Genomic DNA, 24,466 nt, shown 5'->3' with positions numbered 1-24,466 from the left:
AGATTACCTATAACTGTTATATGCTGCTTTGTAGGAGATATTGACTTCTAAAACTCCTGTGAACAAATCCAATATAGTCTTTCACATACTATTTCTGTAACACATGATAAGGGAAAACAAAGCTTCCCAACTCCAAAAATAAGTAAAATCTTTAGTACCCTAAATAGAGAATTTTCCTAACTGGGTAACAAATTTTAAAACTCAGATTTGTCTATTCAGTAAAGAAAACAAATTTCAACTTAACAAGTCAGTAAATTAAAAAAAAATCATACTGTGAAGCAAAAATGTGATTCCCATTCTATATTTCAGAAGTCCATCTTACATTATTGAACTGTTCACTCCCAATTTACAAATTATTTCTCATTTACTTTCTACAGAAACATAGTTGAGCAATTATGCGATGGTCTTCAACTCTAAGTAAACAGATTATTTTCTATCAGCCCACATAAAGGATTAAGAGATTTCAGAGTCAGCTCAAAGTTATGCTCTTTTATTGACATATAAGTTTGCTGAAATGCGATTTCAATTTGGGTTAAACTGAAAAGAATGGGCATAAGTAAGTCACCTTTAGATGGAATGAAGGGATCTGTAGTAACTCAACATATGTGTTCATGGTGCAGTTCAGTTCAATCACTCAGTCGACCCCATGAATCGCAGCATGCCTGGCTTCCCTGTCCATCACCAACTCCCTGCTCAAACTCATGTCCATCGAGTCACTGATGCCATCCAACCATCTCATCTTCTGTCGTCTCCTTCTCCTCCTGCCTTCAATCTTTCCCAGCATCAGGGTCTTTTCAAATGAGTCAGTTCTTCGCATCAGGAGGCCAAAGTATTGGAGTTTCAGCTTCAGCATCAGTCCTTCCAGTGAATATTCAGGACTGACGTCCTTTAAGGATTGACTGGTTTGATCTCCTTGCAATCCAAGGGACTCTCAAGAGTCTTCTCCCAACACTGGAGAATTTGTGATAACGGTAGAAAATACCAAAAGTTAAAATAGGATCATTTAAAGATCTTCAGCAACAAGGGGTTTTTCTTTTGAAAGTGACTATTTAGTTTATATTTAACTAGTGGGTCCCACATCACTTGGAGATTTGCTTTTAATAAATCTTGGAGATGTTTTATCTTAGAAGCCTGTGTGTTATAAGGTAAAGCAGAAGTAACATACAAGAACAGTTGACATGGAGTGTTTCCCGTTAAAGGAAATTGATGAAAAGAAAGGAAATGATTGGCACAGTGAACAGAAAACATGATTGAACTCTCCAGTGATGACTGTCTTTGCCCTCCATCTCAGTAAGCTCATAATTGATTCAGTGAGCAGCTGCCAGGTAACATCTGGCCTAAAGATAGTAAGCAGAGAGTGAAATGGTACTCCCTATACTGCTACAAGCTCTACAAGCCACTGAGGTGATACAGAAAAATGACTATTACATCCATAATTAGAGATCATTCTAATGCAATCAGAATATATCATAGCGTGAAGGTGCTACTGAATACATTTGAGAATAGGGTGGAGTTTATATACAGTGAAATAGTTCATCTTAAAGACATGAGCATAATTTATGTTAGCTGAAAAAAGTACACCTTCAGATTGATCACAGTCCTGTTTTAAAATACGTGCTCCTAAAATTTTTGGAACTTGTTGAGGTCAGTAGACATGCTGCATGGTAGGTTATGCATCGTCTGAGGCTATCCTGTATGTAATGACTCCCTGACTTGGGGTTACAAAAGACCTACCCATCTGTCACAGGGCAAGACAGATATGTGGAACCATTTATGCTCCAGGGAGTCCCAGGGGTTCAGGCTGAGTTAGATTCCAGGTTAGACCACATCCTTACTTAGTGTCTTTCCCTGATCCATCCTGATTCCCTTGCTCTTTTTTTTTTTCCCTCAAAACCTCACCTCAATACATCACATGCACTTGGACCCTATATCAGGTAAGGCTTCTCCAAAAACAAACCTAAATTATTCTCCATAAGAGGATGAACAAAGGTCAGGAAACCATGCTGAAATGTGTACTGATATTAGACAGACAGTGGTCCCCAACACTTTTGGCGCTAGGGACTAGTTTCGTGGAAGACAATTTTTCCATGGGCCTGGGGAGAGGATGAGGATGGTTTCAGGATAATTCAAATGCATCATATGTAACATGCACTTTATTTCTATTATTACATCAATTCCACCTAAGATCATCAGGCGTAAGATCATGGAGGTTGGTCTTATGGGAACCCTGATCTAGATGACAGTAAGATAGGAAACTGAAATTCATCCTGGTGCAGGGGGGAGGCTATCACCCTTGTCAGTTCCTGGTCATCATGGGCAAGTGTTCTCTGCTGGGTGTCTTTCCTCAGCTGGATCTAAAACTCTTCATTCATTCCACATCCTATGCTCTTTCCTCTACATAGACCTGAGAGTCTCATGTATATATTCTACATTACTTACTTCCTCTCTAAAGATTTTCATTTGGGCTTTTTCCAAGGCAAGTGCTCCGGCAAAAAAATAAAAAAATGTTGTTTGTCTGAGGAAGTCTTATTTCTCTTTCACTATTGAAGGATGACTTCTCAAGGCATATTTTTTCATACTGAATTCAAATATTATTCCATTCTTTAAGTTCAAATAAGAAACATACTTATTAATATATCAACTTTGAAATAAAAACAGACAGACACAGACACACAGGATTACTAGTCAGCCATTGTAAAGAACAAAATTTTGCCATTTGCAGTAACATGGATGGATTTGGAGGGTATTATGCTAAATAAAACAAGTAGGACAAAACTACTGTATGATTTCACTTACATTTTGAGTCTAAAAAGTACAACAACCTAATGAATATAACAAAAAAAGAAACAGACTCACATATAGAAAACAAACTAGTGGTTACCAGTGGGGTGAGGGAAGGGGAGGGACATGGAAGGAGCAGAGGATTAAGAGGTACAAATTATTATGTACAAAATTAGCTACAAGGAGATACTGCACAGCACAGGGAGTATAGCTAATATTTTCCAATAACTATAAATGGAGTGTAACCTTTAAAAGTTGTGAAGTACTATGCTGTACACCTGTAACTTATACTGTACATCAACTATACTTCAATAAAAATCTCAGCCATTAGAAACCAAACCTGATTTTAAAAGTGAAGATCAACACCCCAGAGAAAATATACAGATGGAAAACAGGCATACGAAAAGATGTTCCACACCATGCCATCAGAGAAATGCAAATTAAAGCACTAATAAGATACCACTACACACCTACAACAATAGCCAAAATCCAGAACACTAACAACACCAATACTGATATGAGCATGGTATTCATTCATTCATTCATTCATTCATTCATTGCTGGAAGGAATTAAAAAATGGTACAGTCTCTTTGAAAGATGACCCGCAAGTTTCTTACAAAAACAAACATACACTTATTGTAAGACCCAGCAATCACACTCATTGGTACTTACCTAAAATAGTTGAAAATATGTCAACACAAGAACCTGTATGTGGATATTTATTGCAGCTTTATTCACAACTACCAAACTTTCAAGCAACCAAGATGTCCTTTGGTAGGAGAAGGAATAGGAATAAATAAATCATGGTACATCCAGGCAATAGAATATTACTTAGTATTAAAAAGAAATTATCTATTAAGCCATGAAAATGATATGTAGAAAACTTAAATGCATTATTACTAACTAAAAAAAAAAAGGCAATCTGAAAAGGCTACATTCTGTATGATTCCAAATATAAGACACGACACTCTAGTAAAAGTAAAACTGTACAGACAATGAAAAGATCAGTGGTTGCCAGCGGCTGTGGGGACAGGTATGAATCAGTGAAGCACAGAGGATATTCAGGACCGAGAAAATATTCTTTATGGTACTATATACAATGTATATAGTGAGATAGATAGATAGATAGATAGATAGTGAGATATATATATATATCTCACTAGATATTTGTCCAAAGCCATAGAATGTACAACACTAAGAGGAACCATACTGTGAACTACAGACCTTGAGTGTTGATGTTTGAGTCTAGGTTCATCCTTGGTAAAGCATGAACCATTCTAATGAGTGATGTGGATACGGGAGAGGTTGTGCATATGTGGGAAAAAGAGGCATATGGGAAGCCTCTGTATCTGCCTTTCGATTTTATTTTCAACCAAAAACTACTCTAAAAATTAAAGGTTTTTTAAAAAAAAAGTGTAATTAATAAACTAAGAGAAGAGAGAAAATGGAATCACATAAAATGTTCAATTAACCTGAGAAAGAAAAAAAAAATGGGAAAACAGGAAAAAAAAAAAAACAGAACAAGTACAATGAATAGGAAACCATTGTCAACATGTAACTATTCTATGTCAATATCCATATTAAATATTACCGATCTAGATATAGAAATTAAAAAGAAGTTTTCAGAGTGAATGAAACTCAATATCTAACCATATGTTAACTATAAGAAACCCACTTTAAATGTAGATGCAGATAGGCCAAAAGTACTGTGATGGAGAATGATATGCCATGTTAACATTAATAAATATTTGGACTAAATTAAAATACAACTTAAAATTTACGGGATGCAGTGAAAGCAGTGAACAAAACAAAATTCATAGCATTAAACACCTAAATTAGAAAAGATGGAATGCTAATAATCCAAGCTTGTACTTTATGAAATTAAAGAAAAGTAAACTAAGCATCACTACAAACAAAGCTGGTAGAGGTGATGGAATTCCAGTTGAGCTATTTCAAATTCTAAAAGATGATGCTGTGAAAGTACTGCACTCAAAATGCCAGCAAATTTGCAACAGCCAGCAGTAGCCACAGGACTGGAAAAGTCAGTTTTCATTCCAATTCCAAAGAAAGGCAATGCCAAAGAACGCTCAAACTACCGCACAATTGCACTCACGATAGTAAAGTAATGCTCAAAATTCTCCAAGCCAGGCTTCAACAGTATGTGAACCATGAACTTCCAGATGTTCAAGCTGGTTTTAGAAAAGGTAGAGGAACCAGAGATCAAATTGCCAACATCCGCTGGATCATCAAAAAAGCAAGAGAGTTCCAGAAAAACATCTACTTCTGCTTTATTGACTATGCAAGAGCCTTTGACTGTGTGGATCACAATAAGCCGTGGAAAATTCTGAAAGAGAAGGGAATACCAGACCACCTGACCTGCCTCTTGAGAAACCTATATGCAGGTCAGGAAGCAACAGTTAGAACTGGATATGGAACAACAGATTGGTTCCAAACAGAAAAGGAGTACATCAAGTCTGTATACTGTCACCCTGCTTATAGAGTACATCATGAGAAACGCTGGGCTGGATGAAGCTCAAGCTGGAATCAAGATTGCTGGGGAAATATCAATAACCTTGGATATGCAGAAGACACCACCTTTATGACAGAAAGTGAAGAACTAAAGAGCCTCTTGAATGTGAAAGTGGAGAGTGAAAATGTTGGCTTAAAGCTCAACATTCAGAAAACAAAGATCATGACATCTGGTCCCATCACTTCATGGCAAATAGATGGGGAAACTGTGGAAACAGTGACAGAGTTTATTTTGGGGGGCTCTGCAGATGCTGACTGCAGCCATGAAATTAAAAGAGGTTTGCTCCTTGGAAGAAAAGTTATGACCAACCTAGACAGTATATTAAAAAGTAGAGACATTACTTTGACAACAAAGGTTTGTCCAAGTCAAAGCTAAGGTTTTTCCAGTAGTCATGTATGGATGTGAGAGTTGGACTATAAAGAAAGCTGAGTTCAGAATTGATGCTTTTGAACTATGGCATTGGAGAAGACTCTTGAGAGTCCCTTGAACTGCAAGGAGATACAACCAGTGCATTCTAAAAGAGATCAGTGCTGAGTGTTCATTGGAAGGGCTGTTTTTGAAGGTGAAACTCCAATACTTTGGCCACCTGATGTGAAGAACTGACTCATTTGAAAAGACCCTGATGCTGAGAAAGATTACAGGAGGAGAAGGGGACAACAGACGATGAGATGGTTGGATGGCATCACCAACTCAATGGACATGAGTTTGAGTGAACTCTGGGAGTTGATGATGGACAGGGAGGCTTTGCATGCTGCAGACCATGGGGTCGCAAAGAGTTGGGCATGACTGAGCAACAGATCTGAATTTGCTAGAAGCAAATAACGTTGTTTAATCAAATCAGTGTGAGGTATTTTCAGAAAAGAGCAACACTAGTATGTATTAAAATCTATTGTTTGACATGTAAACGTGATATGTGATCAGCAAATACTTTTCATGGAAATTCAAATGGTGTCTTTGATTATATTTAATTGGCATAGCTCTGAAAGGAAGGTATAATCATTTCTGAGAAGAGAAAACTCAAGGTTCAGAGAGATTATATAACATTTTCCAAGCCATTCAGCAAGTGGGAAAGGTAATGTCAGAATTTATTTCTTCGTAACTTACTTGTATGAGCTCTTTCTACAGAATAACTTTACCACCACGTAAAGGTTTCTGTTGGCTGGTATTTTTTGTAGTTTATTCCTCCTACATAGATAGTCGGTAACATATAAATTAATCTTTGATGCAAAATATTCCTGTTTAGAGCTTAAAGTGATGAAATTTCTGGCATAAAATTCTATCTTTAGTTCAATATTCCATTGTTTTTCTCATGCATGTCACTGAAATAAGCCAGACATCAATATATATTAAGTGCATTATTTTAGTCAGCATAGTTTCAAGCTGAATACCCTTAAATAACAATTTAAAGTAATTTTGTAAATGGACATTTAGGGCTAGATTATATATTTACGTAAGTTTTGTTTATTTGTTTGTTTATTTGTTTATTTGTTTGTTTATTTGTTTAAGTTTTGTTTATTATAAATTCAAGTTTCTGTTTCCAACTGAGTGTAAGCAGGATGGTTAAATATTTACCCAGAGGGAAAATGTCTCTTCCTCCCACTTCAACCATTAACACTGAGAAACACTCTTCTTTGTACAGAACTATGTTTGCCAAGAAAAGCCACTAGCCACACGTGCCTGCTGAATACTTAAAATATGCATTGTTGACATAGCAATTTGTGGTGAAAAAAGTCCTAGAAAGACAAATATTGTATATTTTCACTCATATGTAGAATCTAAAACATACAAAACAATGAATATCACAGACAGACTCAGATATAGTAAATTAGTGGTTAACCGTGGGGAGAGGTATGGAGGGGGAGGGCCAATACTGAGATAGGGGATTAAGAGGTAAAAACTTATGTATAAGATAAAAAATATATAAGGATATTGCACAGCACAGGCAATAGAGCCACTATTTTATAATAACTTTAAATGGTGGACAATCTATTAAAAAATCTGAATCACTATGTTGTACATCTGAAACTACCGTAATATTGTAAGTCAACTGTACTTTAATAATTCAACTGAAATGCATGATCACTACAAAATACATCCCAAATTCCGAAGGCCTAGTATGGAAACAATCTCGATATTTTTACATCACTTACAATTGAAGTAATATTTTAGTAGACTGTTTAAGTGCATTATTGAAACTCATTATACTTAGATGTTCTACTTTTAATCTCTCAACTAGAATTTTCAAATTAAACACCTAACTCATATACATATAATGCTGAGGCACACAGTATGTTCCATGATATGTTCTAATGAATTCTTTTATACACACCCCTCCTGTTCTCATATTATAACATTTATGCATAAACATGGTATCTTATATAATTCTTCCATCTTTGATAATATACATAGGTTTATTAAAAATTTAGTTTTAACTTGCATAGTTTTAGGACTGCTTCCAAAGAACCAAAAAAACCTGGTATTTTAAGTAATCTTCCTTGCTTACATTGTCCTGGAAAAACTATTTAAGCTAAAAATTATATTTATATATTTTCATGAACTTAAAATTAGTTATGGTAACAAGTGACTGGCATGTTAAGAAGGAAAATCACTTCAGTTTCCCATTTCAAATATAAAGTAAAAGAAATCTAAAACACCCACAATGTAGTAAAGAAGGAATCACCAATTGTATTTTACATACTTTCTATTAATTTGCTCTTAACCTCATGGCATAAAATGTAAAATTTTATGATGCATATTTCTAAAGAACTGATCTTGAAAACAACCAAGCAAAATTCCAATTTGTTTTTACAACTGATTTTACTTGAAATAAACCAAGTGCCTATTGTAATGTTTATTAACTGAAAACTTTCTTTAAAGTACTGCACTTGAAATAACACAATTACTAGGTACTTTTTAATTGAAGTATGTTTCTGTACTTCAATTTTAAGTTATTTAAATTTAGTTTTTAAATTTTTAAAAATTTAATTCTAAATTTGACTACAATTAAATTTGAGTAGAAAACATTCACTTTAAAGGAATATTTTTACAGTCCTACACTTTGAAAAACTTTTGCTATTTCTGAAATCCTGCTCAGGATCCAGGTTTGGTCCATATCCTATTTTTATTATCTCAAAACCCAATTATGTTGCTAACAACCCAGATTCAGCCTTTGCAAATTTTAATACTGCATCATAGGTCTAGCCAAAATAGAATTATTCATTTATATAGATAGCATGAGACCATTAACCCATATCTACTCTAAAAATCTTTCTGTCCTGTATGAAGATTACAACAGCTCTATGCAATCATGTGAAAAGTATTGATATTGGTAATTAGTTGAACTGTATGATTGCTAGCGCACATTAACGACTACACCTGTTTTCATATGATTTTGTTTACTATAGACTAAAATAGGGAAAAAAGAGAACACTGAATATTCTTCTAGCCAAAATGTTATTTTGTACTTTAAAAATAAATGTCAAGATATCCTGGGGCTACTAATCCACTTTTCATGAAAGAAAGTCAAGTTTATTTTTTTAACCATTGAATGTATTGAATTAGTAAAGTTTGTGGTATCAACAGACAGTCAACTTAATCATGTTCTTGGAAACCACTAGGATTAGTAATATATTTTTTATTTCCAAAGAACTAGTGATACGTAAGAAGTTTCACATTTATTTACAAATGCATGGTCCAATCATGAACAAGTGGAAGAGACTTAAAAAGCATCACCATATTTTATAAACCTCATTTCAAACAAAACAAAATAAAAATGACCCGACAGAAGAAGATAGTGGCATACATAACGAACCAACTAGTACTGAATAGCCACTAATTTTGATTTCATTAAAGCTAATACGATGCCTTTTAAAGTGCTTTATTTCATACACAAAAAAAGAATGTTTTGTTTAGTCTAATGAAAGTTTCTTGAATGTTTTTTTGAAAATACAATTTTACATTAATATTGATGCCCTTTACTGGCTGCCCCTAAAATCACATGCATAAATGCCAGAGAATTTGGAATTGAATTGCATCATTTTGCAGAGTGCACAGAGTTCAAAGCGATTTCTTTTCAAAGCCCTTCTCTGCCTCCTTGAAGTTCTTTCCAATTCTGATACTTCGGAGCTTCAATGCTTTCTTATAGCTGACCCCTTTTACATCAATTTTATATCATAAAAATTATCTATTACCTCACATCAGTCACAAATCTTCTACATATTGTTCCTATTTGTACCACTGTTATGTCCCATACTCCACAATAATATTTCATTCCACCCTCACAAATCAAATTCAAGCCTTTATGAGTCAGCTTGCCCTTTCCTTCATCTTTCAATTCTGCTCTCTTCTATAGTAAGTTAGGTGCCTGAACATTTCCAGCAATGTTCCACAGCTATACTCCACAGCTTCCCTAACTATTATCAACAAAGAATCCTACAAATTTAAGAAATCATATTTGCATATAAATATGAGTTAAAATACTCAAAATGAATTTGTAGTATCTGACCTCAAGCATTTGGTTTATTTGATAATATTGGTCAGTTAGTGGCAGTATTTTGCCTGACCAAATAATTAGTTACTTGGGTCACAATAAGATTTGGAGAAGGAAATGGCAACCCACTCCATATTCTTGCCTGGCAAATCCCATGGACAGAGGAGCCAGGTGAGCTACAGTCCATAGGGTCACAGACTCAAAAAGGACTGAGCGACTTCACTCACTCACTCACTCAAGATTTGGTGACTATGAAGGGAGACTCAAGTGAAATTCATGACTATTACTATTTTTTTTTTAATGTATAAATTTACCACATAAAGCAGGAAAAGACCTTAGAACACAAACACTAATTCTCATCTGTTGTTCCAGTTACTTCTACAATACCTGCATCAGCTGCATGTCAAATATCTGCTTGAATACCCCCACAGAAAGAGGCATGCAATACCTCTTCAGTCCATTTCGGACAGCTCAAATCTCTCACAAAATCCCTGATCATTCAAAGGCCTAACACAGCTAAAATTTTAAAAGAATGTCTTTTCTTCACTAGCCAGTCTCTTTATTCAGGAATATTAAAATAAATAACAAACCCCCCAAATGGTTTTTTTGAGTATTTAAAGTACAAAGCCTCTGGTCTGGGACTTCCCCAGTGATTTAGTGGTAAAGACTCTGCACTCTCAATGTAGGGGGGCCAGGTTCAAACCCTGGTCAGGGAACTAGATCTCACACGCCAAAACTGAGAGTTTGCAAGCCGCAACTAAGACCCAGAACAGCCAAATAAACAAATATTTTAAAAATAACAACAATAAGTACAAAGCCTTTGGATATACATCACAAAGTTTTCTTTTCCTTTCTTTTTTTTTTTTTTTTTTTAATTTTTTTTTCATCTACTTCTATAAATAGAGGGAAAGATCACCATGTCTTCAGGTAAGGTCACTTGATCTCAGGTTATAAGCATAGTAGAAACATGGGAAAAAAAAAATTGAGAGAGTTGCCATTCACTGTCGAAGTTGAGAGGGAGGCTCAGGCTAGGCTACATGTGTGCCAATTGGGCTGGGTAGACCTATGAACCATGACGCTTTCTAATCTGCCTGTTCGCATATGAAAATACGCTCATGAGAAAGTTCCTACAAGTTAACGTTTCCAGGTCCACAAGTAAGAAGCCTTGGAAGTCTCCATTCCATCCTAACAGGTAAAAAGCTGAACAACTTTTCTTAGCCGGTAAAAGAGAGGAGAATTCAGGACAAACCGTTGCCCCAAAATAAGAAAGGAGAAAACAAGGAGTTATAGCTTACCGGAGCAGATAACCACGAGTCGAAACTGCCGCAGAAGCCAATCCGCGTAGGAAAACCCGAAACTTAGTTGCTGAAATGCTGGACGCTAAATGTCAAAGAGAGAGTTAAAATAGTCCAGAGGAAGTCAGTCATTTGAGGATCCCCACAATTTCCAGAGAGTTGCCTCCCTGGAGCTCAAACAGGTCCTTGAGTGAAATCAGAGAAAAATCCCCTAATGCATCTCGTAGTCGGAGGGGAAATGTAACAGCCTTGAAATAGACCAGAGCACTCTGTTCTTAACAAGAATGCCTTCAGGAGAAACTAATTAAGGTGAATCCAAACTTCTGGGAGTGTTCCTAAATGTGCTGCTGCTGCTGCTGCTGCTGCTGCTGCTGCTGCTGCTGCTGCTGCTGCTGCTGCTGCTGCATCACTTCAGTCATGTCCGACTCTGTGCAACCCCATAGACGGCAGCCCACCAGGCTGCCCTGTCCCTGGGATTCTCCAGGCAAGAACACTGGAGTGGGTTGCCATTTCCTTCTCCAATGCATGAAAGGGAAAAGTGAAAATGAAGTCGCTCAGTCATGTCCAACTCTTCGCAACCCCATGGACTGCAGCCCACCAGGCTCCTCCGTTCGTGGGACTTTCCAGGCAAGAGTACTGGAGTGGGTTGCCATTGCCTTCTCTGGGGGAAGGGAAATACCAGTCAGCTGTAGCCTTTTACTTGCGTGTGTGCTCAGTAGCTCACTCCTGTCCAACTCTTTGTGACCCTGTGGATTATCGCCAGCCAGGCTCCTCCATCCATGGGATTTTCCAGGCAGGAATACTGGAGCGAGTTGCCATGCCCCACTCAGGGTTCGAATCTGTGTCCCCTGAATCTCCTGCATTGGCAGGCAGATTCTTTACCACTGAACCACCTGGGAAGCCCTAGCTTTCTACTTAGGAGAAGGGAAATACTCAATTCTAGCCATCCCATTTTAACTAAAGGAGAAACTAAGAACACATTAAATTTACCATCCAGAGGCATAGGCGTATTAAAAGACTGAAACCAAATCATAGAATGTGTCCCATTGCCCCTAACCTCAACACCACATTATTAAAGCCGTGTTTCCAGCAGTTCATTTTACCCATAGATCATGTCTTACTATAAAGATGAAGTTACAAAGCACAATAAAAGGCTAAAAGTACAATTTGAAGACACAAACCAAGCATCAGTACCAGAGTCAGATACAACAGAGATATTGGAATTATCAGACCAGAATTTTAAAAACTGTGATGAACATGCTAAGGGCTCTAATAGGTAAAGTAGATTGCATGCAAGAACAGATGAGCGATGTAACCCAGAGAGAGGGAAATTCTAAAGAAATAAAAGGAAATGGTAAAGCTCAAAGACACCATTACAGCAGTGAGGAATTTGGAAGAAATACTTTGATGGGCTTATTAGTAGACTAGACACAGCTGAGGAAAGAATCTCTGAGCTCCAGGATATATCAATAGAAACTTCCAAATTGAAGGAGTTTGCTGCTAATAAGGATGCCTTGCAAAATATGTTAAAAGACAATCTTTGGAGAGAGGGAAATAGCTCAGACTCTAATCTACATGAAGTATAGAAAAGCATCAAAAATGAATAAGTGAGGGTAAAATAAAACAGTTGATTTTCTTATTCATAATTGGACAGGTTATTCAAAGGAATAAAAGAAACAATGTATTTAATTCTCTAAATATATATCATATATTATTGTATCTTGATTACAGGAGCTTTATAGTAAATTTCAAAAGTTGGCTAATTTCAGCCCTCCAACTCATTCTGTACTTTCATTTCTGTGATGGCTATTCTGGGCCTTCCACCTCTCTATATAAACTTTAGAGTTAGATCATCAAGCATGAACTATAATGTAAAATTTGGGCTTTGGGTGATCCTAATATGCCAATACAAGTTCATCAGTTATAACAAATGTACCGTCTGTATGGATGTGAGAGTTGGACTATAAAGAAAGCTGAGCACCGAAGAATTGATGGTTTTGAACTGTGGTGTTGGAGAAGATTCTTGAGAGTCCCTTGGACTGCAAGGAGATCCAACCAGTCCATCCTAAAGGAGATCAGTCCTGGGTGTTCATTGGAAGGACTGATGTTGAAGCTGAAACTCCAATACTTTAGCCACCTGATGCAAACAGCTGACTCATTTGAAAAAACCCTGATTCTGGGAAGGATTGGGGGCAGGAGGAGAAGGGGACGACAGAGGATGAGATAGTTGGATGGCATCACCAACTCGATGGACATGGGTTTTGGTGGACTCCGGGAGTTGGTGATGGACAGGGAGGCCTGGCCTGCTGCTGTTCGTGGGGTTGCAAAGAGTCTGACACGACTGAGCGACTGAACTGAACTGACCTGAGTGAGAGATGTTGATAATGAAAAAGGCTATACATCCATGGTGGTTGAGCATATATGGGAAATCTCTACACCATCCATTCTCTAGGAACCTAAAACTGGTTTAAATAAATGAAATCCCTGAAAAAAAGTGATTTAAGTTAAATTGATGCTGTTAGGGTGGGCCCTAATCCAATCTGACCAGAGACCTTCTAGGAAGAAATCTAAACACAGAGGAGATACTGGGATAAAGACACAGAGGAAAGATTATAAGAAGGCAAAAGGCAAAGACAACCATCTTCAAACTATCTGCTGACACCTTGATCTTAGACTAGCCTCCAAAACTGTAAGATAAATAAATTTCCCTCTTTAAACTACCCAGTCTGAGATATTCTGTTAGGGAAGCCATAGCAAACCAATACAAAACCCAAGAATTATGGTATGATGAAAATAACACTTTATTTTTGCAGTTCTCTTCCAAACACTGATAATCATAGTACAATTATGAGAAAAAAGATCAGGCAAATTCCACTCAACATAAATACTATAAACTATCTGGCCAGTGATCCTAAAAATTATGAAGGTCATCAAGAAAAGAAAAGCCTGTGAAATTTCACAGCCAACACAAGCCCAAGAAAATGGAAATAAATTTATTCTGGGTGTGATTAAGGAGCATCAAAGAGGATCTTAGATTAAAAAACAGTCTATGGGAATATGAATAAACATGGATTTAATTAATAAATGTATCAATATTGGTTCACCAGCTGTAACAAATGTACCACACAAATATAGATGTCTATAATAGAAAAAATATGGTGCAGAGTATATGAGAACTCTATATGCTATGTTCCAATTGTTTTTGCAAATCTAAAACCATTCTAAAATAAAAATTTTATTTAAAAAGAAGCCACAAGGACTGGTATAAATTAAAGAGTCTGAACAGATGAAGCATCCAAATACAAAAAATGAAAGATGATTGGATCATGAATTGAAAAGAAGTTCTAAAACCCAGGTTTGTTTGTTTTTTTTTTTTTTTTTTCCTTTTAAAAAGGTGAAATTTAAATACAGTTCCTATAGCAAATGCCATTTTTCATGATGGTGTAATCACTCACCTAAAGCCAGACATCCTGGACTGTGAAGTCAAGTGGGCCTTAGAAAGCATCACTACGAACAAAGCTAGTGGAGGTGATGGAATTCCAGTTGAGCTATTTCAAATCCTGAAAGATGATGCTGTGAAAGTGCTGCACTCAATATGCCAGCAAATTTGGAAAACTCAGCAGTGGCCACAGGACTGGAAAAGGTCAGTTTTCATTCCAATTCCAAAGAAAGGCAATGCCAAAGAATGATAAACTACCGCACAATTGCACTCATCTCACATGCTAGCAAAATGATGCTTAAAACTCCCCAAGCCAGGCTTCAGCAATATGTGAACCATGAAATTCCTGATGTTCAAGCTGGTTTTATAAAAGGCAGAGGAAGCAGAGATCAAATTGCCAACATCTGCTGGATAATTGAAAAAAAGCAAGAGAGTTCCAGAAAAACATCTATTTCTGCTTTATTGACAATGCCAAAGCCTTTGACTGTGTGGACCACAATAAACTGTGGAAACTTCTGGAAGAGATGGGAATACCAGACCACCTGACCTGCCTCTTGAGAAACCTATATGCAGGTCAAGAAGCAACAGTTAGAACTGGACATGGAACAACAGACTGGTTCCAAATAGGAAAAGGAGTACGTCAAGGCTGAATATTGTCACCCTGCTTATTTAACTTCTATGCAGAGTACATCATGAGAAACGCTAGGCTGGAGAAAGCACTAGCTAGAATCAAGATTGCCGGGAGAAATATCAATAACCTCAAATATGCAGATGACACCACCCTTATAGCAGAAAGTGAAGAAGAACTAAAGAGGCTCTTGATGAAGGTGAAAGAGGAGAGTGAAAAAGTTGGCTTCAAGCTCAACATTCAGAAAACTAAGATCATGGCATCTGGTGCCATCACTTCATGGCAAATAGATGGGGAAATAGTGGAAATAGTGGCTGACTTTATTTTTCTGGGCTCCCAAATCACTGAAGATGGTGCTTGTAGCCATGAAAACTAAAAGATGCTTATCCTTGGAAGGAAAGTTATGACCAACCTAGACAGCATATTAAAAAGCAGAGACATTACTTTGTCAACAAAGGTCCATCTATCAAGGCTATGGTTTTTCCAGTGATCATGTATGGATGTGAGAGTTGGACTTAAAGAAAGATGAGCACTGAAGAATTGATGCTTTTGAAGTGTGGTGTTGGAGAAGACTCTTGAGAGTCACTTGGACTGCAAGGAGATTCAACTAGTCCATCCTAAAGGAAATCAGTCCTGGGTGTTCTTTGGAAGGACTGATGTTGAAGCTGAAACTCCAATACTTCGGCCACCTGATGCGAAGAGTTGACTCACTAGAAAAGACTCTGATGCTGGGAGGGATTGGGGGCAGGAGGAGAAGGGGATCACAGAGGACGAGATGGCTGGATGGCATCACCGACTCGATGGACGTGAGTTTGAGTGAACTCCGGGAGTTGTTGATGGACAGTCTGCAGGTATGCTGCAGCTATGGGGTTGCAAAGAGTCAGACACGACTGAGCGACTGAACTGAACTGAACTAATTTTTCCTAAGGTGAGATGAGGACTATGTAGAAGATATATTTATGTGATTATAAAGAGAAATACCCTTATTAGAAGATGCACATTGCAGTATTTAGAGCAAAAATAATATGATGCCTCCAACTTTCAAATGGTTTGAAAATGTTTTCAAGAACATATACTGAATTATATGTATATACTAAAATGTAAACAATTGCTAAATCTGGGTGAAGAATAAATCGGTATTTGCTGTACTATTGTTGGAGATTTCCTATGGATTACAAAACAATTTTTTTTTTTAAGTTCAAGAAGGTTGGTACTGAAAAGTTTAGGATCCTTCAGCATTGTTTTTAACTAAATGATATCATGTGTTCATGACTAAATAAAGGTTAAGACTCCATATTTACATTATTTAAGTAACATGGTTATATAATTATACCTACACTTAAGTCTCTATGGCTCCCCTCTATGAGGCAGGTAAGGTGTCTGTTATCCACAGTGTCCTAGTTAAAGATACAACACTGAATAATTTAATTTAATGTTCCTTGTATATTTGAAAGACTTCTCTAAACAAGCATTAGAGCAACTGGGATCTACTCTGGGGACCTGGGTTAGTGGGAATTTGGCACTGGAAGAAGATGGTGTTATCTTCCCTGCTTTCTTTGTGTGTGGTAAAAACAGTTTGCAAAACTAAGGTCTAAATAAGCATATTTATCATTTATGGAATAGCCTCCCTTCTGACTTCATTTGTTTCATAAGCCCTTGCTATATATTGTTTTCATTTTCAAAAAATGTTAATTTACAGTTAAATATCCAAAGAGATGAAGTGAAATGGAAGCTTCAAATTATCTTTAAACTTATTGCTCTGTAGAGATTGCTTCTAGTCCTTTTAGAAATGTTCATATGAAAATTCACTGTTATTTAAATAACAGTATAATAATAGAGAGACTCTGTTTTAGTTCCAAGTGCCCTTGACTCTACTTCTAATGAATAGTATGGTTTTTTGCAAGCTTCACTTAAGAATGTATCATTAATATATTTCCAGATTAAGAAAGAGAAATTAAAAAAAATTATATTCAAAGGTTGCATTGTATAGAAATGCCTTCTGGATCTTTCTATTATTGAAAGTGAAAGTGAAGTCACTCAGTCATATCCAACTCTTTGCAACCCTGTGGACTGTAGCCCGCCAGGCTCCTCTGTCCATGGGATTTTCCAGGCAAGAAAACTGGAGTGGGTTGTCATTTCCTTCTCCAGGGGATCTTCCCAACCCAGGGATTGGACTCTGGTATCCCACATAGTAGGCAGACTCTTTACCGTCTGAGCCACCAAGGAAACTTAAACTAAATTATCTTGAGTCTTATGTATTTAAAATCTACCTAAGAAATATACCAAATATGACCACTATCAGTTGAGTGCAGGCAATAAATAATCATAATCTGACTTATTTAGGCTAAAGTTTCGAAGTTAAATCTCCCTGTATAAATCTTACTGAAGACAAGTCCTGTTTTCTGTAACCACTTAGACCTTATTGCCTAATTTCTAAGAAACCCCCAAAACATTAGAACTAAAGCTAACATTGCAACTAAATTTACCACTTTTCCTGGTCGTTTTTCCCATTCCTCACCAAAAGGCTATTCAGCCTCCACTCCACTACAAGTCTTGACAAAGCAGGTAATTTGCTACAAGATGTTTTCCCTTTCAGTTTCCTTATTTCAATACATTTTAGGATTTCTCGATATCTTGTGAAATATGACAACCTTCTAAGTGTTTTAAAATTTCCACATAATACCATTCTAGGATGACCTTACATATAGGAGACTTTTCCATCTTAGTTCTAGATACTATATCCCTTTGAAAGTTTTTTTATGTTGGCATAATTCTAAGATGGCATATATTCTATTGCTTTTAAAGTTTTCTGTGGTGTTTTCTTATTTTGCATTAATAATGTGATTCTAATGCTCTTTCGAGCAACTAAAGTCACTCAAGTTTTCTTGACATGAATTCTGTTTTTATTTTTGAACTCATCTGACAGCTTGCTGTCTGGTTCATTGGTATATTTAGATATTTCTCCCTATTTCTTTCTCAACACATTTGTATGTATTTTCATAATTCCTTTTTTATACCTTCCTATCCCAGAACTACTTTTTTTTTTTTCTCATAAAAATGTAAATAGGCTATATCTATCTGTGGCAGGCTGGGGGGACATTCACAGCTTCCTTTCCTTTTCCTGGTATCACTTGAACATTATAGTTCTTAGCCTTGCACACAGTAGGTTTGCACCATGAATCAAGTATTTTCTTTTGCATCACCAAGGAAAAGTTACTTATGAATCTGGTTGACTGTTCATTTTTTAATTTGTTTTTCTTTTTAAATACATCATACATTATTTGACCTAAAGATGGGACAGATTACTTTCTTATCCCTCGTTCACACTTCCAGGACATTTCCCTTTTTCTTTCCTAAAATTCTTGAGCTTTGATTTGTACTTCATCAGATTATACCATATGCTACTTTTCTCTGCTCTGACCTTCCATATACCCCAAGAGCACTTGATTTATTCCTTGAAGATTAGCACCTTAGACGTAGCCAGTCTCTCCATCATTACTGTCATCTTCAACCTTCATGATTTTAATATCCTTGTGGCTCAGATGGTAAACAATCTGCCTACAATTCAGGAGAACTGTGTTCGATCCCTGGGACAGGAAGATCCCCTGAAGAAGGAAATGGCAACCCACTCCAGTGTTATTGCCTGGAGAATTCCATGGACAGAGGAGCCTGGCAGGCTACAGTCCAAGGGGTCGCAATGAGGCAGACATGACCGAGCAAGTAACAACATATGATGATTCTGCCAGTATCTAACTTTTTGAAATCTCTTCTTCCAAAGACTTTGTCTTCCACCCTTGCTTTATTGGCCACTCTTACCTATGGTCACAGCCCACCTTTTCATCACTAGCAAAACCAATAGTTTGTCAATATACTCACTCAAGCATTATATTCTCTTGCTAATATCTGTCTTCCTAGCTTACTTTCTCTATTACTGTAGCATAAATAGCTTATCTACATTTAGACTTAGTCTACATCATCTATCTTCATTCTTTGCCTTTACTTCCCACCTCAAACTTTTAAAAAATCCAATGTTCAAAAGTAAAATTGTCTTGTATTAATGCTCCACCTTTCATGCCCTGCTATTACTGTTTCACATTCAATCTTGTTAAGAACAGCTCCCCACATCTTCTTCATATACCTTAACAGCTGAAGATAAGTAGAAATAAGACAAAATCATGTTGGTTGGTTCTATATTCAGCAGATGACCAAAAAACCCAACGGGCCTTAATTTTGTAAGACATTCATAATGCATTTCCCACTAGTGGGAGGATATGATAATTTCAGCCATGGATGACTATATAACAGTATTTCATAGAGGCACAGTATTTCTTAGAGGCTGTATAATGTAGTTGATAACATCCCAGAAGTCCATTTGACATCCTCTCTTGAGACTCTAATATTCAGTTTGAACTTATCATTCTATAAAAATGAACTCATCTTTCCTCCAAATTGGTCCCTTTCTTCACATCTTATGTAAGGCCCACACAGTCTTCCGACCCTGCTGATACTGAGTACATTTCCTGCACATGTTCCTTCACTCTCCTCCAACCACACCAGCCTCCTCAATTTTCACAAATACCCTACTGATTTTCTGCCTGCTTGATTAACTCAATTTTTCCAAAAAGGCATGTTAAAGCATTCAACTATAAAAGTGGAATTATCTATTTCTTATTTCAATTCTATCAGATTTTACCTGAGCATCACCATCAATCAAGTTGATCTGATTAACATTTATAGAATACTTAATCCAACAACAGTAAAACATATACTGCATATACTGTTTTCAGATCACAAAAGATCATTCACCAATACAGACCTTAACAAAATTAAATGCAAATAAATCAAATAAAGTGCACTCTAATAAAGTTTATTTAGTGACATTAAATTAGAAATCAATAACAGGAATGTAACTAGAAAATCCCTAAATATTTTTTTTTTACTTATTTTTTTTTTTAACTTTACAATATTCTATTGGTTTTGCCATATATCACCTTGAATCTGCCACAGGTTTGAGACTAAACAAAGTACTTATAAATAACATTTGGGTCAGTAAATAACTTTCAACATAAATCTGTTATTTTAAAACAAATTAATATGAAAACACAACTTGTCAAAATTTGTGGATGTTGCAGAAGTAATGCACAGATGGAAGTTTATAGCATTTAATAACTACACTAGAAAAGAAGGTGATCTAAAAGCAATAATCTAAGATTACATTTTATGCAACTAAAAATGAAGACTAATTTAAGCCTAAAAGAAGCAGAAGAAAGGAAATAAAAATTATTTTATAAAAAACAATGAAATTGTATACAGGGGAACAATATGAACAGATTAGTAAAAATGATCAACATCTACCCAGGCTAACTATGAAAAAAGAATAGAGAGAAGGTACAAATTACTAATCTCAGATATAAAAGAAGGGTTATCACTGCTAAACTAATGAGTATTGAATGGATAAATAAGGGATATTAGTAATCAAAACAGTGTTATCAGTGAAAGAACAGACAGATAAATCAATGCAACATAAGTACACTAACATAGTCAACTTATCTTAGACAAATGGAGCAAAGACAGTCTTTTCAATGAATGGTGCCAGAACAACTGGACATCCACACACAAAAATAAATCTAGACACAGACCTTATACCCTTCACAAAACTGTAAAACTCTTAAAGATAACATAGGTGAAATTTAAGATGACCTGCAGAGAAGGCAATGGCACCCCACTCCAGTACTTTTGCCTAGAAAATCCCATGGATGGAGGAGCCTGGTAGGCTGCAGTCCGTGGGGTCACTAGAGTCGGACACGACTGAGCGACTTCACTTTCACTTTTTTTTTTTCTAATTTTATTTTATTTTTAAACTTTACATAATTGTATTAGTTTTGCCAAATATCAAAATGAATCCGCCACAGGTATACATGTGTTCCCCATCCCGAACCCTCCTCCCTCCTCCCTCCCCATACCATCCCTCTGGGCCGTCCCAGTGCACCAGCCCCAAGCATCCAGCATCGTGCATCGAACCTGGACTGGCAACTCGTTTCCTACATGATATTTTACATGTTTCAATGCCACTCTCCCAAATCTTCCCACCCTCTCCCTCTCCCACAGAGTCCATAAGACTGTTCTATACATCAGTGTCTCTTTTGCTGTCTCGTACACCAGGTTATTGTTACCATCTTTCTAAATTCCATATATATGCGTTAGTTTCACTTTCATGCATTGGAGAAGGAAATGGCAACCCACTCCAGTGTTCTTCCCTGGAGAATCCCAGGGACAGGAAGGTTGCACAGAGTCGGACACGGCCAAAGCGACGCAGCAGCAGGGGTATGGTGATGATTATTTAAATATAATACCAAAGGCATAGAACATGAAAGATAAAATGGGCTCCATTAAAATTTTAAAAATCGGCTCTATGAAATACAGTGTTGAGAGAATGAGAAGACAAGCCATGGATGGAGAAAAAAATTGCAAAGACACATTTGATAAGGGACTATTACCCAAAACGTACAAATAAATTAAGAATAAGATAATGGTGTAGGCTCTGCATGTGTCGGGACAGGAAGTATATGGAAATCTCTGTATCTTACTCTCAATTTTGGTTTGAATCTAAAACTGATCTTTTAAAAAGCTTTTATTTAAAAAAAAAGAGTTGCTTGTATATTTTTGAGATTAGTTGTTTGTCAGTTGTTTCATTTGCTATTATTTTCTCCCATTCTGAAGGCTGTCTTTTCACCTTGCTAATAGTTTCCTTTGATGTAGTTTAAAAATAAAATAAAATTTAAAAAAATAAATAAATAAAAAAAAGGAACATTATGAACTTTATATGGCTGCAAACTTCATAATTTGACACAAACTACCAAAATTCACGCAAGGTGAAACAGATAATCTGAATAGGCCTATGTCCCTTTACAAATTTGAATCAATAACTAACAACATTTTAAAAAAAAGTAAAAGTAGAGAAGATCTAAAAGACTAGCAATGAGCACACCTAGTACCCAGATCATGGTTTCTAATACCATTCTCCAATAAAAGGAGCTAGGACACTATAAAGAAATGTGATTCTAGGAGTGGGGAGTAAATATACATAATGACCCTGGCCCATCTTATAGTCGGAGAAGGCAATGGCACCCCACTCCAGTACTCTTGCCTGGAAAATCCCATGGACGGAGGAGCCTGGAAGGCTGCAGTCCATGGGGTCGCTAGGAGTCGGACACGACTGAGCGACTTCACTTTCACTTTTCCCTTTCATGCATTGGAGAAGGAAATGGCAACCCACTCCAGTGTTCTTGCCTGGAGAATCCCAGGGATGGGGGAACCTGGTGGGCTGCCGTCTCTGGGGTCTCACAGAGTCAGACATGACTGAAGCGACTTAGCAGCAGAAGCAGCAGCATCTTATAGTGTCAAAAAGTAATAAAATGTTTAAAAAATGTAGATAGGTAGACTGATGATAGATAGATGATAAATAGATAGGGATATGTCAAAGGGGCACAAGATCAAACTAAAAGAACTCTTAATAGTCAAACTGGACAAATGAACAACAAAGTGAGTAACCCCAAGTGTAAAATATGAGGCCTATGAGTGTATACTAATATAATAAACGTGGCTGAAGAGAAAAATCTTAGCTGCAGAAGAATTCAAAATAACTGATACAGACTCTCTGTGCTATACATAGTGACTTTCTTCCAAAGAGTTCAGCCTGGAAAGGAAGGTATTTTTCAGTGGAGAAATCTGGCAAACACTACCTCAGGCAAATGATCAGGTTAACTCAACAGTTATAAATCATATTAATAGTATGTGATAAAAATACTTTACCTCAATGAGCTTCCTCCCCCAAACCCACAAATCCCATTTAACCATGAGAAAAACATCAAATTATCAATAGAGTGGACATCCTATAATATGTCTGATCAGGATTCCTCAAAATTGTCACGGTTATCAAAGAGGAGCCTAAAGAGACATATAACTAACTATAAGAAGATATTATACATAGGACACTGGAACATAAAAAAAGGACACTAGATAAAAACTTAGGAAGTAAAAATAAACTGTGCATTTTAATTAAAAACACATCAATATTGGTTAATTATTGGTAAGAGTGTACCATATTAATGGAAGATACTAATAATAGAAGATACTGAATATTGGGTATATGGGAATTTTCTATACTATTTTTATCACTGTTGTATAAGTCCAAACTTTTTTTTTTTAAATAAAGCTTATTTTACAAATTGCATACCTACAGAATCCAATAAACAGCACACAGCATCACCAGACTTGTATGTGTCAACAGCTACCACTTACAACTGATAGTTTCTCTATCTTCTTAATAAACTTTGGTAGTGAATATAGGTTGCCTCCAAACTTAAAACAATAGTGGCCTGGAATAAAATCTTAACAGTCTCAGCCAATATTTAATTAGTTTAAATTAGAATATGAAAAGTGAAAAGAAAGTGTTAGTTGCTCAAACCTGTCCAACTCCTTGAGATCCCATGGGCTGTCCGACTCTGTGCGACTCTGTGTCGGACTCTGTGCGACCCCATAGACGGCAGCCCACCAGGCTCCTCTGTCCATGGAATTCTCCAGGTCAGAATACTGGAGTGGGTTGCTATTCCCGTCTCCAGGGGATCTTCCTGACCCAGGGATTGAACCCAGGTCTCCTGCATTGCAGGCAGATTCTTTACTGCCTGAGCCATCAAGAAAGCCCAAATTAGAACATTTGCCCTGTTATTACAACCACAGGAATGTATAGAACTTTGCCATTGATATAAATATGACTTAATTTTCAAATCCCAAGTCATATTTTCCCTATATATACAATACAGGGCTTTTAAATAATTCCAGCAGCAGCAGCAGCAGGTGTTACTGTTGTAGAGGACTGGGCATGCTGCTAAGTGACTTCAGTCGTGTCCGACTCTGTGCAACCCCTGCTGCTGCTGCTGCTGCTGCTAAGTCGCTTCAGTCGTGTCCAACTCTGTGCGACCCCATAGACGGCAGCCCACCAGGCTCCCCCGTCCCTGGGACTCTCCAGGCAAGAACACTGGAGTGGGTTGCCATTTCCTTCTCCAATGCATGAAAGTGAAAAGTGAAAGTGAAGTCGCTCAGTCGTGTCCGACTCTTAGCGACCCCATGGACTGCAGCCCACCAGGCTCCTCCGTCCATGGGATTTTCCAGTCAAGAGTACTGGAGTGGGGTGCCATTGCCTTCTCCGGGACTGGGCATACCTGGCTATTATTGACAGAATCTGAAGAAACAAACTAAACTACTTTTACTATAGAGAAATAAAACAAAGAAAGTTTCCAGGAC

At 36.9% G+C, this 24,466-nt stretch overlaps 1 pseudogene; it reads right to left on the bottom strand.

Moving 5' to 3' along the window:
* LOC113897920 overlaps positions 1–24,466 on the bottom strand; it is a 172,870-nt pseudogene that overhangs the window by 96,557 nt on the left and 51,847 nt on the right.

Source organism: Bos indicus x Bos taurus, chromosome 8, assembly GCF_003369695.1.
Source record: "Bos indicus x Bos taurus breed Angus x Brahman F1 hybrid chromosome 8, Bos_hybrid_MaternalHap_v2.0, whole genome shotgun sequence".
Lineage (NCBI taxonomy): Eukaryota > Metazoa > Chordata > Mammalia > Artiodactyla > Bovidae > Bos > Bos indicus x Bos taurus.
This window is presented reverse-complemented; position numbering and strand designations above follow the sequence as displayed.